The sequence below is a fragment of the Acanthaster planci genome, linkage group LG09, assembly GCF_054643075.1.
Source record: "Acanthaster planci isolate LZ-2023a linkage group LG09, COTS_SCS, whole genome shotgun sequence".
NCBI lineage: Eukaryota > Metazoa > Echinodermata > Asteroidea > Valvatida > Acanthasteridae > Acanthaster > Acanthaster planci.
Window position 1 is genome coordinate 18675838 of NC_141785.1, and position 11932 is coordinate 18687769.

An 11932-nucleotide genomic window follows, 5' to 3' on the forward strand; every position below is an offset into this window, starting at 1 on the left:
TTAAGTTGCCTCATGACTGTGTTTAATTTAACCTGAATCAAACTTGTAAATGAACCGGAAATCAGACTTGTTAATGGGGCAAAAAGTTTTTGACAAGTCGGAATCGAGTTAAGGGATGTGGTTTTTTTTTTTTTTACAAAGGGAAAACGCTCATCCCTTTGCTGCCATAAGAAAATGATATCAACCATAACCAGCCGGGCGGGAAATTGTTAGCTTCTGTCGGCAGCTGTCAAGAAGCAAAGTAATGTGTTATTTATGTCAAACAAGTTTCTTGTCGTACTTTTCACCTGCGGTTGTTCAATATACACCCCCCTCCTAGATCGGTTTTGTCGATGCCTGCTGAGGTTTAGGGCAATGAAAACAAAAAAGTGGATTCGGGTGCCCTCCATTTTCTGACGGTTATTAACATGTATCGGATATCCGCCTGGGGCGTATTTTTTTCCCGAACGAGATCCAACAGTTTCGAAAGAGGGCGTCCTCTGTGCTTGCATTATTCATAATTCTGACCATGTCTTTAAGGAGAGGTTATCTACATTGGAATAAGGTTTTGAATTCATCAGAGCTTGGCAGCTAATGTGTGGATTAGTCGGGAGTGTTCCCGACTTGAAATCCTCCGTCTCAGGTTCGAATCCTTTCTCTTGTTTTACAACTCTTTTTTTTACACTTGTAATTTAACAAGTGAGAAAGGAACCGTTCTCACCATAAGTTTGGTTTGAGGTGAGGTCGGGAACCATGTGTTGAATATGCATGTATATGTAACAGACCTATCTCAAGACAGGAAACCAAAACCGTTTGGGGAAAAAATGTACCCAGAGACTCGTCACAGCCTTAGGCCGTGTCCGAAACGGGCTTCTAGAGCTACGGCTAGGTCTATTGTCTACGTGTCTCCACGCATTTGCAATGGGTGAAGACCTAGACCTAGCCCTGGACAAGAGATTCGGATGCAGCCTTAGACCAAACTCCTCGGTGCCATGTGGTTTATAGAAGAATTCGAAAAAGCTCGTGACACCATCCACGTCCCTTGCAAGGCGCACTGGCTCCCTGTCATTTCTCTCCTCAGTGCCCTACACAACAGACGACAATTAGATAATGCAACGAATATATATCCTCTCAAATCTGCAGGTATGCAACACCGACCCGTATCATTCAAATCATGAAAAATCAGCTCCCTCTAAAACAGTATCACTAAAGGTGAAGTTCCCGCGAAACTCGGGAGACAAATTAAGCCAACCCGCATCTATGGCAACGCCGTGTTGAGCGCTAAACAGGTTTACTCAGGAAGTCTATTGACCAGGAAAAGGGCTCGTTGACATAATGAAGGCTAAATTAGCAGGAACATGACGTGAAAAGAAATGATGTGCGTCAACAAAGCGGCAGTGGGTCTTGTTTCCAAGAGAACGGAGTATTCATAACACGTTGTTAGGAACATCATGGCCCTATTCTCCTTTGTCCCGCCTTGTGTCTAATCTATATTTTCTCGTGAGATCTCGCAGTGTTTTGAAGTGATACAAAAGTAATCCAAACGATTGAAAACGCAAAATGGGTGGGGTGTTGATAAATTGCCACGTCTAACGACAAATCACATTATGTAACTGATCAATCAGCACACCTGCAAAAACAAGCCAGGGGATAATGGGGGAGGGAGGCAGTCGTCATTCGGGGCAGCACTGATGAGACTTTAAAAGAGTGGGACGCTAGACTCAAAGCGATTGACCTGGAGCAAGAGGGGTAGCCTGTCTGTAAAGAATCCTCGAAGTTTCTGGCTAGGGAATAATTGAACACTAGGCCATCTGGTGCTTGATGGTACCGCTACACGGAAGCCTATTCTGTTTGATTTAAGATACAACTTCCGAACATGAATACTTCGTGAATCATCTCCAAGCGCTATACAAAACAGATAGATTATGAGAAGCCTAGAAATTTTACTAGACGAGGGAATACACTAGAAAGCTTAAATGTAATCAACGAACCACTCACTGCTGCTTCTACTCAACTTTCACAGCCCTTTTGTCAGTTCTTTCGATGTTTAGTAAAAGCTTTCTAGGTTCTAAATTGAAGGAGGGGCCACGCAATTTAAAGGTCGAAATGACGCTCTGTTGAAATGCACGAAACCTTGAATAGGAAAATATTACTGTATGAACTTCCCCAGAATAAGCTTGAAAAGCTCAAATTTGTGATTTGGTTGAAGTGGGTTTTGTCCTTTTTGAAGTATCACAGATCGACTTATTGTACAACAGCTCTGACGTCTGAGATTCGTTAACTACATGAAATGGTCCATTCTGCCTCAGTACGTGTGTTCACAAAATGTGATAATCTTGTTATGTGATTCAGTCAGTGAGGCTTTCATGGGAGATTTTACCTTGCCTCTCGACTAAAAACACGTAGTCCGATTTCCTGCCATAATAGGCCCTAATGAGAGACTCGGGTAGAAGCCAGTCGATAAAAATCCCGATATCTCTTGGGTTTTGCCGGTCAGCAATACTTGCTGTCAAAAACGATCTTCCTGCGCTATCATTATTTGTATTCCCCATGAGAATTTGTTCCGAAGGATAATAACAGTCCAATGGGAGACGTCCATGCAGCAGGAGAAGAAAGACCTTTTCAGAACGCTTTCATGGCCCGAACAAAAAGTTACCGGTACGTTCTGTGAAAGAAGTGAAAAAAGAGGGAACTTTATCAGGAAACCTTGGGTTGTTGTTGCAAGGTATGCTTGGTTAATGACAGAAAAATGAAAGGGTTGCAAAATGTCTTTTGAAGAGACAGTTCCTCACCCTCTGGCTTTTATTGCTTTTTCAAAGGTTGTAATATCCTGTTTGAGCAGAGTGGCTGTTTTCTAGATAATTTCTATTTATTTTAATTAAGTAAAATCCGACGGGAAGATGTGCAGTGGACCTCCAGTGACAATCGGTCTTATTTCTGATGGTCTGTTAATGACTTCTGAGTTCTTCACGCAATCCCACGTGAGCAATTAAATCCTATAATCCCGCGTGTTGAATCCCGAGATATTATATTAGGCCTTTATCGTCAGTGGTGTTGGCGGAGGGGGTTATAATGTACAGTATGTTAATTTTCTTTCAATTTTTCTCGGGATGCTTCGTAGAATAATGTTATGCATTTTGATCGATTCATTTGCAGTTATCGGATTCGAGCTATCGGAACAGAAGATACCAGAGAACGCAAAGTGAACAGGTGTTAGAAGAAGAAAAAGTAACAGTCATCAAAACTGATAATACGTTTGATTTCACAAGACTGTTGTCCAAAGACTGTTTTACGAGCCAGTTTCAAGACAATGGACGCAGTCGGGCAATATCAGAACATGCATCGGAGGCATCATAGGGAAGTTCGAATTACGCCTAAACAGGCGAGCAGCTAACGAGAAGTGTTGACAGGAAGCGATATGTCACACATTTTACATTTACACAAAGGATATAAACCGGTCACTCGGTCGGTGGCGTCATACCTCACGTGATCACCGTTTGTCTGAGCATGTTATCTTTGAGAAATCGCTCAGAGGTATGAAAACTCCCACTTACTGCTCCATTGCACGGTTGCCAGCTCTCTGACAGTTTACAAATTCCATTCCAAACTCCATGTACATGTATATGTACATACATTTTAAACACATCTGTTATCGCGGATCCGTTTAAGGGCGCCTTTACATGTGCACGTATATACAATGCGTTCATTCGTTTCACTCTCACGGACACAAAAATCGACTTCATTAATACAACACGAGTTCGTTGCGTTTGGTCGTCAAAAATCGCTCTGGGAACTATTTTGACGGATACGAAACTCTTGGCGCAAGTGTTGACGCGCATACGGAAAGCCGCCTAAACAATTAAGGCCCTTACTTGCAAACTATGTCCTTTGGAGGCGTAGAGATATTCATTATCATTATAAAGAATAAAAAGGACCCAGAGCAGGCAATTACACGAACGTGTCCGTGCTCTCTTCAGGGGCAAAATGCTCGGCTCTGTTCCACACACCACGCTGACACAGTGCACACTCTGACGGGGAAGTTAAAACTGTTTGTCTTCCTTGTTCACAAAATATCGTTTTACAACGATTGGGGGAGGGGCAATGGCGTGCGAAGCCCTTTGCGTTTCACCATATCTGACGTGTATGTGGGGGTACTAATGACCCAGTTCGGTATTTCATACAAGCAAGGTCATTCGGGAACAAAGCACGCGCGCAAGTCTGATGGAATACCGACTTGGCACGCGCTCCATGTGAACGTATGACAGAAATTACGTTCCACGCTTAAGTTCACCATGACGAAAAGTTAAAATTGACCCAGGCCTCATTCATGTCACCAGTGAAAACCAATTGTCAAAAAAAATCTTCAAACTTCCAGATTTTCTAATACAAGATATTACCCGTACCCTCCCCAATAAAAAAGTTGTTTTATTAAAATAACTTCTTTTTCCCAGAAGAATTTGACATAGGTTTACATTTGGCCGCCGTTTTTTTAAACTTCCAATGCGTTATTTTATAGAAATGCATATATTCCTCATTGTTCGCCATACAGTGTGTTTACCTGGATTTGTCGGATATTAATTTACCAAAGATGACCATTGTTAGCTATCCACATACGGGCCCTTTTCGTCACCAATATTTTGCAATAAATACCTTTTTCCCCCAAGAAGTGCCTTGTTGCCTGCAGTCATGAGTACCAATTGTCCTTTTCTCCGCAACGGCCCCTTTCCCGTTTTTCCTCACAAGCGCACTTCTTATACTGTGCCCTCTACATAGTTATGTCGCCGTACCGATCCTGCACCGCCACTAAAAGATGGTGTCTAGCCCCCTCCCCCCTCGATTTTATGGAGGGGGGTAGGCGATGAAAACCCCAGTCTAAATTCTAGCAAGGATGCCAAATGCCCTTCTCGCGGTCTCATCCCACAGTCGAAATGACCGTGCCACGCCAGTGGCTCTGGTGAATTTTTTTTTATAGAAAACTAATACTGTGACTAGTTCATGGCAGCAGCAGCAACAGAAACGTAAGAGATTGTTTTGAATTATGTATCGAGTATACAGCCAAAACATAAAGCACTCCCACACATTTCTGCCACACAGGTACAACACGTACAATTTCTGATTTTAAACAGTGGAGGAAAAATGCATGCTGCTCATTACTTTCCCCACCAATATATAGTCGTCTTTTCGAGCCGTTATTTTGAGAAGTTAGTCCTCCGATTTGGTACATTTTGAGGCGTTTCCTCTTTTTAATGCAAGTCCCATGAGGCGGGGTTTCCGGTACACTGTCCCCATCCCTCGCACTCGTTACTTTACTCATGGGTGTGAGTCTTGGAGGATGGCGCATGTATCACCTCACCTTCTGACGGAGGGGATGGGCTGTTGAATCATCCCTTACTTTTTCGTGAAGCGAGAACAAACTTAAAGGGATTGTGAAGACTGTTTCAGAATTCCCGACAAACAAAATTTAGTCAACAGCACTAAAATGGGAGAACAATTTTTGAAAGCCATAAATACGTCGTTTGATGCAAGGTCCTACAGGAGTGTAATCTGCATCATGAACATCGCCCCCTAGTGTCAGCACAAATTTACGCCATTGTCTTAACTTCAGTTTTCATCGACATACTACGATGTTCATAACTTGACATCCAGTGGACTGCACTAGCTCTTCAGTGCCTGCAGAGGGCGAAATCAGTTGATTACTCCGGCAAGAAAGTACAATGGGCTACTGACGAGTCATTACACAGACGTACCGTGTTTTAACAGCGCCCTCCGCAAGATAGAAATTTTGGATGGACTATTATTTTGCAGCTACGAAAATCAACCGGTCATATAATTATTATTAAAAATCATACTTGGTTTCGATAGAGTAATGTCCCGAAAAACAGCGCATACATTTTCAGGATTTTTGTGACCACTGTCTCCATGCGTTCTGATTTGCAATTTGGCCAATCCGTGAATGGGTGCTCTTTTGCTACGTCACATTTTTGCCTGCAAGTGGTTGGCAGTATAAGGTTGGCTGTCAGTGTCAAAACAGTTATTCACAAAGTGTAAAAAGACAGACAAACCATATTAAAATAACCAAATACAAGCAGTAATTTAGTAAATGATTTTATTTTCATCCTTCACCGGATTATCAAATTTGCGTTTTAGGGCAAAATCTGTTTTAAATTCAACCAAAGATGAACTTTCTGACAATTGTCCATACAAAAAGGCGGTCAATGTTCAGAAGACTATACACTTTTCTCTTGTTTCCAAATCCTAAGCGCTATTGTGTTTGCAACAGCTTGACAACAACCAACAACCTCAATAGGCACATTTTATCAGTGTTAAACTTGGAGGCATTTACATGTGGCATTCCGCAGGGATACCTATTATTTGTTTTAAGATTTAGTTGAGATTTTTAACACTTGTTGAATTGTTCATTTGGTTTTGTACTCACGGCCTGTCGCAGGTGGCAAAAAAATGAGTTTGTGGCGTGGCCTAAAAGAAACCTCTGATATGCGGCAATACCGATATCATGTAACCTCAAAGCCACGCGGGTAATCAGGCAGGATGGACGAGAGTGAATTCCCAATGCTCTTTTGTCACTCTCGGTGCATCTACTTTTTACAAGATCCTGAAATGCCTATCTACGTGCTACAGTAGAAGAACTGTTAGTTCCGAACGTAGGACAAAATATCCCACGCCACCTCTGAAGAGAAAAGCTATAAGAAGGTCAAGGAGGTTTCTGAACATTTGATTGGCTCATTCCGTTGAGGTCCGTATTTCATGACTGAGTCAGGATGTTCCAAATGTGGAATCGTAATGATGAGATTTTCTGTCTAACACCTGCTTTTTCTGCTGATCACGTTTCATTCTGACAACCCGCCCCCACGTTTCAAATCCCAAATGCAGCCACATATGGCCATGATGCCTCATGACAAGTATGAAAACACAATGGTTATCGCTTATCTGGGATAATTGGCCAGGCATCCTTCAGGCAGGAGGGAATTGGAGAGGAAATGACATAATGAACTGCAGGCCCCTTCATCAAATGTAAAACATAATTGCGTCAGGGACGATCATTGTTTTCCCCCCAATTATGATATAAATCACGATGGCGACAGGTGAAAGAAAACAGTAAAAGGGATTGATTGCATTGCACAAGACGCAAATGAGGTGTACACTTGCTAAGCAAATGACACAAAAATATGACAACATGTTTTCCTGTGGAATAATCAGCAGGACTCCTCGAAAATGTTTCATCTGGGAAATGGCAGAATGACAGAAACAAAATAATACATATGTATGCTTAATGCACGGTATTGTCTACAGAAAAGAGGACAAGCAATGAAATTTTGCATCGGCGACGTGCAATCTTCAAACTGAAATTACAATTACAAGGGAATAGAAAGCCAAGACATTAAAGGTGGAATAAGGCATTCAGGAAAGAGTTTGACAGCTAACCATGGAAGTCCGTCGTCGGATCATTTTCCAGGGGGAGGTAGTTTTCCCAGGCAGGGGAATTTCCGGGGGGAGGGGGTTCCGGAGGGGGGATCAGCCAAAAACGGGTAAACCAGTCACAGTGGAAGAGAGTCACTTTCGAGGCTTTCCAAGAAAACCGGTGACTTTAATCCCCTTTCATCTCCTTTTTACTTCTTTTGCCTTCTTTCCCCTCTAATTTCTCTCCGGGGGAAACACCCCTTGCTCCACCCACTTGCGACGCCCATGTAGCTAACGCGCATGTAAAATAAGAACACTGAAAGATGATAGCAGCTATTTTAGGATGTTTGAATTGAGATCAAAATGGATCTAAATATATTTTTCCCAGTCCCTGGCAAATTCATATCATCGAACGGCTTCTCTGACCCTCTGCCTACGCTCTTCGAACTTATTCTATATATTCAATAAATCTGGAAATCTAACAAGAATATATTATTCCATTAAAATAACGCCTTAGGAAAACGTCTGTCTCACAGTGATAGTAATCATTGACGTCGCGAAAAGGAACTCCCCCCTCTCCGCGCAAAAAACAGAAAAAGAACAAGAAAAAAACAACAAAGTAAGAGAACGACAACAAGTGATGACCCCTTTTTTGCTGCTGTAAGTGCTTTGCCGCCCCCGCCTCCTCCCTGGAAAAAAATCCCGCCCCCTACCCTCGAAAAAAAACCAGGCGACGCCCACGCATGATGCTAATGCAATCTTTGCATCAAGTGCATGAGCGAACTACGTGGTTTAGAAATGACCCGCAGTTTACGAGTTCAATCAAGAGCAGTGGAGCGAATGCAACAGTCGTAAATCACGGCTCGTAGCTTGTATTAGACTGTGCGGAGTTGGTAACCATATATACACAAGGCAATTTGGGACCCTTTGGTTACGCCATATTTTCCCACTCACGATCGCGTTATGACAAGTAAACGGCCAGACACTAAGCAATGACACTGTGACATTTAACTCGAGTGCGTAATACCTGCAATGCTCTTTCTGCCAATGCCTTCATTTTCAGTTTACAAAATAGTGGCTCAGAAACTTCAGATGCAAAGGCATAAATTGGTCCATTTACGAGGGAACGGAGATCTTATTTTCTGCAGAGGGCAGCCTTTACGTTAGTCTGAACGACAAAATGCTATCCGTTTTCTCCAAGTTCTTAACTGAGGGTTCAAAGAGGGCATATACCTCACTGGGAGGGGTGCCCAAATGCGTTCATTATGTTAAACGTACCGTAGTACAAGGCCGGGATTCCCAGGCCCAACTAGCATGAGTTTAATAGATGTACTTGTTCTTGCGTCAAAAGTAAAAACTGTCATGGGAATCATGAATCAAGTAGCAATGGAGCAATATCACCTGCCCAGAATTAGGTAGCCAAAAACAAATTTCAAAAATCACAAATCTTGAAAACTGTGTTATATCGAAAACTTATTCTACAAGTCTAGATGGCCAGGAAGATGCTTTAAATTTGAGCACCATAATGTAACTTAGAATGCTGCTTGATGCAGGTGTTCAGGCCTTTCCGCTCCGAGCGTAACAAAAGGACGTTTTTTGGGGGGGAGGGGTGGGTTGGGTTGAGTTTGTTTCTGCATTCAATTGGGGACCCTGAACAATAGAGGACAATAAGGTCCCCGATTGACAGAGGGTCCCCGATTGACAACTGTGTACAAAACATGTGGGTGGTCTTCTAAAAAAGTTAAAATACAAACAAAAGAGGAACATTAGGTGGTCCCCAGTTGCAGGTAAGTACAAATGGGTCAGGTTTTGGTTGGGTTAGGTTGGGTTGGTTTTGGTACTTATTGCATAGGCGCGCCATCAGGGTCGCAAGTAAATGCGCGTTTGACGCGGAGCACGCTGAGTATACGCTTAACTTTATTTATTGCGGCATGCACATTTATATAATTATGGTCTTTGCGTACACGCAGAACGCGAGCAAGAACCTGCTTGTATCCACCTGTCTACTTTCGCCGATTGAGGGTGCACTTCAGCTCGGGGCGGATTGACAACCAAGCTTTTACACTTTTATACAGACAGTCTCCCTACACGTAACAGATGATGTAATAGTAACATACGAGGCTCTGTGTGTGATCTTTGGTTGACCCAGTATGGCGGTCTTAGCTGTCTCCCGGTCTCAGCGGTCCCCCCTGACGAAGCCGGACATTTCAGCACGACACAAGCACGGTCTCGTTGGTCGTCCGTGCTGAGATGTCCGCATGACTAACTTGCGCGGTACTATAAGCGGTGCCATTATCTTTGGCGTGGGCCTGCGCCTATGTACATGTACAGTTCACGTCACGTACAACGTGAAGCATGCATGCACTGCTCAGCACGCCACTTAAATGGACGACTTTCCCTTTGTGCGCAGAGATGGCATGACGTATTTTTACCATATTCGGCAAGGGGGACCGCTGAGACCGGGATACAGCTAAGACCGCCACACCGGGCCACGGGTGAGTGACCTCACTATAGTTCGGAATATTCTAGTTGTACATTCTGGAGATTTCCTGTAAGATTATGTAATGATTAAAGGTCTATTTAAGAAACTTACATAATGTTAAGAACTTTGTAGAAACTAAGAAATTTCAAGAAGAATAAAAGACGGGCTCTGGCAGACAAGGACAAAGAGAGAGACACACACCAAGAGAGATTTTGGGGGGCAATTCTACCAATTCTACCGCAGGCTGTGAGAGGTCTTCGACTTGTTGACTTCTGCTCCATTTCAGCCTGGGGTGGCGAGTCGTCTGTGAAGCGACACTTGTAAGAAAAGTTAGTCCAAACGGAGTGAAGCGCAGAGCTCGGAATTTGGTTCCAGAAGAGACAATTTGTGAACTGAATCCAGTTCCAGCTTACGGCATCATCAAGTTCCCGTATTTGCGACGGTCATCACGCCCTCGTCGTTTGGTCCCGAGCCCAGTCATTCTTATTCGACGAGGTCTTCGTCCCTATTGCAGCTCACTTTTTGCACCGTCAAGGACTGAACTGTTGCCGCCATCCGTGGAGTCCAGCACTCTTCACTTTAGTGCCTGCCAAGCTCTCGCCCGTTACACCCTCTGGTTTATTTTCTTGATTCTTTATCCTTATCATTGTAAACTAGTTCCAGTCAGCATTTTCTTCGCTGTCCTTATTTTTGACTGGCTAAGTGTATTATTCTCATTTAATTATAATTGTTTATTTGTTCCTTGTATCAGTGTGATCTTGTTCTTTGTTGCATCGGAGAAATTTGAGGCTTGAGACTAATCAGTTTGGAGTTTTTCGGATCGTAACACACTGGGCACGTGGTAGTGCGTTAAATTGACCCTGGTCATTGTGATACCGAGTCGATTTTCATTAACGATCGACGATAATCAATTAACCATGTCAAACAATGCCTCCTGCCCCGTCTTGAGCGATCTAATAATCCCCTTGCTGCTTACTCCGTGTCTGAACATCCGAGCAAATAATTACATAGCGCGCAATTAAAAGAAAACACCGGGGTACACCTTGTCATGATAAATAACTGATTAAGCCCATGGTAATGTGTAAATGGAAAACACTAACATGCTCCGGGTTTAATCAATGAAAATTACTGTGGATGGGTTGGCGCCTGAGGCTCAAGAGGAGCATGACGAACGTTTGGTAATTATTGATAATAGAGAGTTTTGGCAGAAGTCGCGCGTGCGCCCGTCCCCGTAATGTGACACGTATACGTTCTTGTACGAGGTGTGCTCTACTAGTTTCGGCGATCAGTACGCTTGTGGGAGAGTGATCAAGCGTGACTCGGATTTCTGTACTTTTACTCTCTCTCTTTTCCCCATGCGAACAACCCACAACACTTAAACTTTCAGCCAAATCTCTGTTGGTTGATGTTTTTACACAAATGCTGGAGAAATGTTAAAACGACATAAACACAATACGTACGTGAAACGACTGCTCTTCACGTCTAAACGTGTCCGTGATCGTCACAACAAGAAACTGTTGCGCATGAATTGATGACGTCAGCAGCGAAATCTCGACTTCACGTTCACTGAGGCCGGGTTTCTGCCGAAACTCTCTAATAATAAGCCTAATGATGATGCATAGGCCTATACAGTGGAAGTTTCTGAGGATAGTAGGTTTTCCTCTCAGAACATCGTTTCAAATCAGTGAACTACCAAATTTAAATCAGGAAGTTTACGGCAATCATGCATCCTTCAATCTGTAAACGTTATTTAGTTCCCTTTGATATGACATTAAATAGACAAACTTCTTCATCTTCTTCATGTAGTCACCTTAACTATTAAAGGCCCGATCTGTAGATCCTCCTGGCGAAACAACATATTAAGACAATACGGGAGATTGACATCAGTAGGCCTACACTGTACAGAAAGACGCTTCCAGGGTTTAATCTCATTTCTGTACCAACGTTTTCAAAACTTTTACCGACATTTAGATTATTTACCTTGAAATGCACTTGGGATTGTATGTCGTGGGTTAAATGTGTGAAAAAGTGTAATGTCACAATCCTAGCATG